This window comes from Salmo salar, chromosome 03 (assembly GCF_965601325.2).
Source record: "Salmo salar chromosome 03, fSalSal1, whole genome shotgun sequence".
Taxonomy (NCBI): domain Eukaryota; kingdom Metazoa; phylum Chordata; class Actinopteri; order Salmoniformes; family Salmonidae; genus Salmo; species Salmo salar.
In genome coordinates this window covers 15,925,832-15,935,267 of record NC_138293.1, presented here as the reverse complement: position 1 = coordinate 15,935,267, position 9,436 = coordinate 15,925,832, and the positions used below count along the sequence as shown (strand labels likewise).

The 9,436-nt window shown below is 40.9% G+C and overlaps 1 long non-coding RNA gene across 1 annotated transcript; it reads right to left on the bottom strand.

Annotated features, from left to right (window-relative positions):
* Window positions 1–218: 218 nt before the first annotated feature.
* LOC106598995 (uncharacterized) lies at window positions 219–2,098 on the bottom strand. The gene is made up of 5 exons (XR_001327332.3): window positions 1,964–2,098; window positions 1,206–1,307; window positions 1,033–1,090; window positions 851–920; window positions 219–495 (listed from the first exon to the last, which is right to left on the bottom strand). It is a non-coding gene; the product is annotated as an uncharacterized LOC106598995 (long non-coding RNA).
* Between the last annotated feature and the right edge of the window lie 7,338 nt (window positions 2,099–9,436).

The window sequence follows — 9,436 nt, the reverse complement described above, 5'->3', positions numbered from 1 at the left end:
CTTGTCATGTACTGTTAAAATTGTGTTGATAAATGTTAACTTTAATTATATTATTTCATTGAGCATATATACACACAGTTACTACCTATCCTGATTTATAATGCTATTTACTTTCCTCATGAGAATGTAGACTCTATACCATACAGACATACTGACAAGCTGAATGTGCTTTGTACATTAAGTGATACCAGCTCCAGTAAAAAGATCAGAGACTCAGGTGACTTCTACGTCATCTTTACTAAACAACATAACACAATTAACACAGCAGACAAAAACAAGGTTTGCCACTCCTCAAAAATGGCTTCAGTCCTGCTCCTCAAGAGGCAAAGACAGTCATTTTCTTGTTGTCAACTGCCTCCACATTGAACATCTCATCTCTCTGTAACTGGAACATGAATGGTTCCTTGGAGAATCCCAATTACACTAGGGAGGGAAACAGTGCCTTTAAATGTTTGTAGTTCACACCACATTGCTGCGTCCAGGGTGTCCCTTTTCCTTGAAGAAAAAGGAAGAATAAATATTAAGAGTAGTGCCTCATTGTGTCATCAAGTCAAAATACACCCTACTTTCACAATACCACCATGCAAACAAAAGCCACAGTGACTAAAGGGGTTTTCAGTGATATCTAGAACTACTCAAGTCATCACAACTATTATATCTTGCCATGCATCAAGCCTTCAGCATTACACACAGACTACATACCCAGTTCACAGCTCCCAGTTCGTCGTGCATTTTGTTTTCAGTATCGTCTAGAAAGAAAACAGATGGTGGTCATTAAGTAATGTAAGGGAACCTCTAGGGAGGTGTGTACAATAATGCACCTTATTTTAGCTAATAGCCTATACAGTACCTGATCCTGCAGAGCTGGATGCTGACGTGACATGCTTTGACTTCTTGGGGGGGACGTCTTCTACATCATCCTGAATATATTGGAGAGGGGGAAGGGGTTAAGTCTTTAAACATTGGTTTAAGACTATCACTCATCATATGAGAAAGGGGGGTTTAAGACTATACCACTCATATGACACCTACATGTAGTGTGCTTTGTTTTCGCCTCCTTTTTCAATCATTCAACTTCTCTTCTTCAGACCTTAGTGAGTGAATGACACATTCAATATGAAAATATATTCAGGTCAGTCTGGCTACAGTGAAACAAGTGATTTTAAGGATGCAAATGAAAAGTTTTTATAATGTTCAAGACTTACGGCATTGGAAAGTTCTGCAGGAGAACTAGGCACCACCATCGCTTAATTTGCTGCATGTTTTCCTTTGAAAAAGAAAATCAGCCAATCGGATGGGAGTCCCAACTACAACAATAATGATAATAGTTAATACTTTTTTGAACACAGTTGGAACTGAATTAGCCTAAGTATTTTTCACAACATGTATGGATTTTGCTGGACCAGAAAATGTATTTTCGACTGCAAACACACCATTTCTCGCATCAATGTACTCACATGCCAAAAATCTTTAATTGGACACTGTTTCAAAGCAATGTGTATACTTTCTTCGTAAATTTGTTTAAGTTTTTCTTATTTAACTTCAGTTTGCAGTGTGGACAAGTTACAATTACTTTTCTTGACTTGCCATGTATGTTGGGACCTGGTGATTTCATTATTGCATATACTATGTGTAGGCTGTGTAGACTCGCTGTGTGTAACTAAGGGAATGGCATCAACGATACACATTTAGAGCCAGCCAAACACAACAAGGCATACATTGAAGAAACACAGAAAAATCAACAATCAAATCGATTACATAACTGTACATATAAACCTAGGCTTACTGCTCAAGTAGGCAAATTTGTCCAAATAACATTCCCTCGTGAGCAATTAGCTAGCTCATGTGCAAATTAACGGTATGCTAACATCGGTGCGGTAGTTGGTCATATAAACACATACCACTGCACTGGTATAACATGAATATTACAAAGTACATTATGCATAATGACAGTCTCACTCACTTCCATGGTTTATATTTTTATCCATGTAGGTTAGGTTCGATTAAGTTTCGCTTTCGTTGACGTTAACACCGTCAACGTCTACCTCAATTTGGGTGACCTTGAAGGGTTCGGTTAAACGCATTTGACTCCGCCCACATTGATCCCGGCCCCGAACTGCACACTGCAGTCAGGGGCTTCTCTTATGGAATGGTGTAGTATTGGCTATGGGCGGGGTCGACCCGGGCTGGGCCTGCCCACCACACATTTTCATTGGTTGAGACCTATTCGCATTCCACTACGTAGCCTGGGTATTGAAACGTCAGCACGTACATGCAACAGATAAGCTAGCTAGCCACTCTAGCTAGCTAGTTAGCTGATTAACATTCTAGCAAATATGGTCCAGAATGAAGATGGGCAGAAACTGCTTCTCCAATAGAAATTCCAAATCACACTTGTAAATGTTGTCATGGAAACTTTGGCTAGCTATGCTCATGCGCAGAGACTCGTCATAGGGTTTAACGGTCGTCTCGCACTGAGCTGCGCAGGTACAGGCCGTCAAATCAAAGGCACTCTTTATATATGAAGTTGTTTTTGACACATTAAAACATGTCAGTTCGAGAACATTTTGGATCTAAGTAAGAATTGTTCACTTCTCTCATTGACGTCTCAAGCTCCACACCCCGGCCTGGTCTGCTTCGCAAGTGTTTCCATAAGTCTTGCGATGTTGCGCCTCTGGGTTTAGAAACTGATTTTGACCAATGGGTAAAATAATGTTAATTCTATAGATAATCCTATTAAGAAAACCAATGGTCCAAACCTCACGTCTCTATCATAATCCACTCAAAAGCATGGCCGTGAGACTACAGTACATATGAGGACACCGAGGTCCAGACCTATGTCATTTTTTCTAATTTGAAATATATATATTTTTGTTAACAAAAAATCTATATATAAAGTATTTTGTACACAATAAAGGAAATAAATTATGGGTCAACATGTAAATATTGCTTCCAACGTTGATCAAAGTTTTGGCTCCCGGAGTTGTGTTTTTAGCAGCATATTCACCACTCTCTCAAACGGCTAACACCGCCCTCTCACCATAATGAACCATTTCTTTTGTCTGAAAAGACAAACTCTGTGTTCTCGGCGGACGGGAACTCTTAGGCTAAATTAGTGCAGCTACTGAGATGGTCAATCAGATAGCTCAAATCACCGTGCCTACTGTGCTTCCACGTCCCCGGCCACAGCGAAGTTCGATACTAGCCTACATAAGATTTAATAACTTTTAAAACCATGACCACAGAGAGACTGTCAAAGAATACAGCTACGAGCTTCTGTTTTTAGGAGTGATTTCATGTTGAATTTTTCATTCATCACTGTCAACACTTTTTATTCAACACTACTAGAAAACATAATGCGCTTCTCCCTACTTTCACTCACGCTGCAACTGCAATGAATGAGTAGCCTAGTGTATCGATAGCCCTGCGTTTTTATTATTATTATCAGCTCGTACACCCACTATTTTAATATTGAAGAATATTTCACTTTCTCTGGTCATAGGAACAACATACATTTCTGCATGAGGCAGATGCAGTGCAACTTGAGATTTGCAATCAGGTGGAAGACTGTGTCCCCTCTCTCTAGTCAGTTCCACCGGAGGAAAGGAAGGAGAGAGCAGGGACCATGAGAGGCGGACCCTCTGCTGCTCTCTCCCGCCGCTGAGACTAATGCTGTGTTAAAAACAACTGGGAACTCGGAAATGTACGACTTCCGACTTCAGTGCGTTCAAAGACAACTGGGAACTCAGGAAAAAACGAGATCCGACTGGGAAAAATATTTTTGAACGGTCATCCAACTCGGAATTCCAAGTCAGAAACTATTTCACTGACATCATGATTTGACCCCAGAGCTCCCAGTTGTCTTGAAAGCACCATTACCATCAGATGCAGGTACCATCAGTCCAGTAAAATAAAAAAAGTGAATAATTTGCAAATTATTTACATTTATGCTCAGCTGTGCCTTGCAAGTGCTACACCAACTGATGATCTATTTTGTAATCAAATCTCGAGTTTTGGAATATAATATGTCTGAGAATAACAATATCGGTAGGCCAGGCATATAGGCAAAATGCTGTGATAAAGTATTAGGCCTACTGCCCAAATCGCATTCTTACAGAACTGTTTTTATTAGGTCAATGTTAAAACATTTTAAGTCATGTTTTGAAAGAATCTGAGCAGTAGATCTCAATTTGCTTTTTGACTGCGAAAGTGATCACTGGTGTAGACCATGTATCTGATGCTGTCTGGACCAAAAGAGTATGGCATGTCATACTATTTCTGTCCAGACAGCATCAGATACATGGGCTACATATAGATGGGTACTGTTTTGCTCGCTTGGATGCTCTCTTTGGTGATATATACTGAACAAAAATATAAACGCAATATGTAAATATGTTCCCATGTTTCATGAGCTGAAATAAAAGATCCCAGAAATGTTCCATATGCACTAAAAGCTTATTTCTCTCAAATTTGGTGCACAAATGTGTTTACATCCCTCTTATTGAGCATTTCTCCTTTGCCAAGATAATCCAGCCACCTGACATGTGGCTTTTCAAGAAGCTGATTAAACAGCATGATCATTACACAGGTGCCAAAAGGCTACTCTAAAATGGGAAATTCTGTCACACAACACAATGCCACAGATGTCTCAAGTTTTGAGGGAGTGTGCAATTGGCATGCTGACTGCAAGAATGTCCACCAGAACTGTGGCCATAGAATTAAATGTAATTTCTCTACCAGAAAAACTTAGTTTAGAGAATTTGGCAGTACGTCCAACAAGCCTCAACCGCAGACCAAGTGTATGGCATTGTGTGGGCAAGCAGTTTGCCGATGTCAACATTGTGAACAGAGTGCCCCGTGGTGGTGGGGTTATGGTATGGGCAGGCATAAGCTACTGTCCTCGAACACAATTGCATTTTATCGATGGCAATTTGAATGCACACAGATACCGTGACGAGTGCATCGATGACGTTGTCCCCACAGTGACAGTACGTAACCCAACCAGAAGCCATGGATTACAGGCAACATCCACACTGAGCTAAAGGGTCAGGTAAAGCGTCAATACAGGACTTAGATTGAATCCTAGTACACCGGCTCCGACGCTCGTCAGATGTAGCAGGGCTTGCAAACTATTACAGACTACAAAGGGAAGCACAGCCGCGAGCTGCCCAGTGACACGAGCCTACTAGACGAGCTAAATTACTTCGACAACTCCTATACCATGCGGTGTCAGAGGAAGGCCCAAAGAATTGCCAAGACTCCTTGCCCATTTGGCAATGTCTGATTTCTGATTGTCATAACACACCACGTACACCACCAATAAGCTGAGCTTCTCAGTCACTTTTTCTTCACCTCACATAAGGCAACAAAGTCTTTTTTTTTACATTTTATTTTACATCGAATGATAAGTTCCTCAGTATTTGAAAAATCTTTCCAAACACTCTTGGCCTCGATGTGAAAGAGCAAAATATCATGATCTGATGATCCCATATATCCAATGGAAGCGTTATAAAAATCAGCTGTCTGTCCCGAGCTCACTGGCGCAGGAAACTCTGAGGGCCCGGAATAGGCTAGTTCAGTGGTGACCAACCCTTTCTGAGTGAAGATCACTCAAAATGCAAGCCGAGATCTACGGCTCAGATTTGTTTTATTTTTACATGACTTAAACGTAAGCCTATGCAACATTAACCTATTAAAAACAGTACTGTAGCAATGAGGTTTGTGCAGTAGGCTATATGCCAAATACATTATCACCGCATATTGGCTTTGCTTGAATTGCCTTGCCATTGCATTGTTGTTCTGACCATTTAAAAAATATATACATTTCAAAATTTGAGGTAGGCTATATGATCATACTCGTAATAGATCAGTTGTATTACTCGTGAGGCACAGCTGAGCGAGCATACATTTAAATATTTTACTGGGCTGATGGTGCCTGCATCTGATGGTCAGTCTTAGTGCAACCTGGTCTCAGAGCATAACCTTAACCCTTTTAGCTAACTCTTCCCCTAACCCAAACCTTAACCTTTTAACCTAACTCCTAAACTTAACTCGAACCTTAACCCTAACCCCTAGTAAACGTTATCGAGCTAGCTAACATTAGACATCTAGCTAGAATTTGTAACATATCATACGTTTTGCAAATTCGCAATATATTGTCCATTTCGAAAATTCGTAACATTGTACATTTTGCAAATCGTAACATATTATAAGATATGGTGTGTCTCGAACATCCACAAATTAATACATAACATATCATCTTAAATAATGTTGCAGATTTACATACAGAATAATACGAAATGCTCGGAGGCCAGGTTGCTCAGCAGAGGGAGAGAGCAAGAGGAGACAGGGGTCCGCCTCTCAGCATCCCTCCGCTCTCCCTTTCCTCCATTGACAATCACCAAAAAGGGACACCGTCTTCCAGCTGATGGTGAAACTCGAGTCGCACCACATTATTCCTGCATCATGCACAAATTCAGGTTGTTACTCCTATGAACAGAGAAAGTGAAATATTTCTCGATATTAAAAAAGACCCAATCTGCTAATAATAATGCAAGCCTATCAATACACTTTCCTAGTCATTCATTACAGCGGCAGTGTTGGTTGTAGCGTGAGTGGAAGTTTGAAGAGTGCGCATCTTAATAGCCTCTAAAAGTGTTGAATAAAAAGTGTTGACAGTGCTGAGTAAGAACTTAAACATGAACTCACTCTTAAAAACAGCAGCTCTTTGCTGTATTCTTTGACATTCTCTCTCTGGTCATGGTTTTAAACGTTTTGAAATATCACAGTATCAACATTGCTGTGGACTTTTTTTAAGCCTGCTACTTTACTGCAGACACGGTAATCTGACCCATCCGATTGACCAGGGCTAGGCCTATAGTGCACTTGATTTGCTCTCCGGGCCTGCCATGAAGGCAGAGTTTGTAGCTTCAGACACATGAAATGGTTCAAAATGGGAACACTTCAAGGAATTTAGCTCTCTTCTTGGCGAAACTCGAGCTGAGGTCAGGAAAGATGAACACCTTGCATCCGCAGAAGTGTAGCTGGTCTCTGCCCTGCCTCTGGAGGATGCGCTCCTTGTCACGGTAATAATGAAAACGGATGATAAACACTCTAGGCTTGGAGTTGTCGTCTCTGCCCGCTGGGGAAGTGTCAATGCGGTGGGCTCTGTCCAGCTTCGGGGTAGATGGAACGATGGCTGGACCTAGCACCTCCACAAAGAAGTCTGACATGAACTTAACTGAGTTCCCTCTAAGTTTCTCTGGTATACCAACAACCCGAAGATTGCAACGATGAGAATGGGATTCCAGGTCATCGGTCTTGTTAATCAGTTTTTGGTTTTCGGAGCTCAGACGGGCAACTGTTTTCTCATTCTCATTTTCTCACTATGCGGTTACTGTAGTCACACAGGTCATGTTCAAAGCCGTTAAGTTGGTGGCCTTGTTCATCCACAGCGGCTCGGACACCATCCAGGACGGCGGAGAAGGTGGCCAGAGCAGCATCGATGACAGTTTTGAGCTGAGTGGCAATGGTAGCTGTAATTTCCGAGATCAGAACCATACAGAAGTTCTGAAGATCTGTGGGGAGTGTGACCGCATGCGTAACGGTTGGACTGGAGTCTGCGCCAGTACCATTCACGTTTGCCATCGCGGTTGAAACGTTAGTTACAGGTCTTCTGCTCCTCAGATTGTGTGACATTTGAATCAAAAAGGTAACTTAAGAACTCATCAATCAAATCTGCTATGTAAGAAAGTGGAATGCAAAGTAAAAATTTGCCAAAATTAACTACTGTAAATTCCGGACTATAAGCCGCAACTTTTTTCCCAGCTTTGAACCTCGCGGCTTAAACAATGACGTGGCTAATATATGGATTTTTCCTGCTTTCAATTTTTTTTCTCCAAAAAAAACACATTCTGTGACGTGCTCAGTTTTTTGGCGGCATGAAGTTTTCATTAGACCAATGAAATTGCCGAACGGGTTAAGGTCAAACAACTTTTTGGTTTACTGTTTAGATTAAATCGAGCGCTCTCAAACTTCCCATCAGTCTGATTACGGTAGTCATTTTGTCACCCTCATCATGGCAAAGACACGGAGAAGTGCATATGATGCAGCTTTCAAGTTGAAGGCGATTGATCTGGCTGTTGGAAAAGGAAATAGAGCTGCTGCACGGGAGCTTGGTCTTAATGAGTCGATGATAAGACGTTGGAAACAGCAGCGTAAGGAATTGACTCAGTGCAATAAGACATCTAAAGCTTACTGCTAATTTTTAATTTTTTGTTACAAGCCGTGTTTCGTTTAAGCCTATTTATTTTTGTTACAAGCCATGTTTCGTTAAAGCCTAATTATTTTTGTTACAAGCCGTGTTTCGTTAAAGCCTGTGTAAAGTTCATTTGTTTCAATGTACCGGTAGGCACCTGCGGCTTATAGACATGTGCAGCTTATTTATGTTCAAAATTAAAAATTAAAAATGTAATTCAGTGGGTGCGGCTTATATTCAGGTGCGGTTAATAGTCCGGAAATTACGGTAATGCGTAAGAGCCTCATCCACAAGCCTCTTCTCCATTCACATGCTCAATCGGAAGCCCCTCCATTTTGTTTTTTAATGATTTGTTCTATTGCCTTTTGAATATTTCATAGCTAACATTATCTGACTCCATGTTTGCTTATTGTTTTGTTTCTTAACTCTCTTTCTTCAGTTACAGAAGACCCAGTATTTACAGCTGGGACAAAACCGTGGGCAGTACTATGGCGGATCATTGCCAAATGTCAATCAGATTGGAAATGGCACCATTGACATGCTTTTTCAGGTAAGTGTGTTTGTAGGACTCTGATTTGAAATATTTGTGGTCTTACCCAAAATTGAACACGTTTACTCTTTTGTTGACATATATTTGGCGATCATTTACAGTTGAAGTTTACATACACCTTAGCCAAATACATTTAAACTCAGTTTTTCACAATTCCTGACATTTAATCCTCGTAAAAATTCCCTGTCTTAGGTCAGTTAGGATCACCACTTTATTTGAAGAATGTGAAATGTCAGAATAATAGTAGAGTGCATGATTTATTTCAGCTTTTATTTCTTTCATCACATTTCCATTGGGTCAGAAGTTTACATACACTCAATTAGTATTTGGTAGCATTGCCTTTAAATTGTTTAACTTGGATCAAACGTTTCGGGTAGCCTTCCACAAGCTTCCCACAATAAGTTGGGTGAATTTCGGCCCATTCCTCCTGACAGAGCTGGTGTAACTGAGTCAGGTTTGTAGGCCTCCTTGCTCGCGCACGCTTTTTCAATTCTCCCCACAAATTTTCTATAGGATTGAGGTCAGGGCTTTGTGATGGCCACTCCAATACCTTGACATTGTTGTCCTTAAGCCATTTTGCCACAACTTTGGAAGTATGCTTGGGGTCATTGTCCATTTGGAAGACCCAT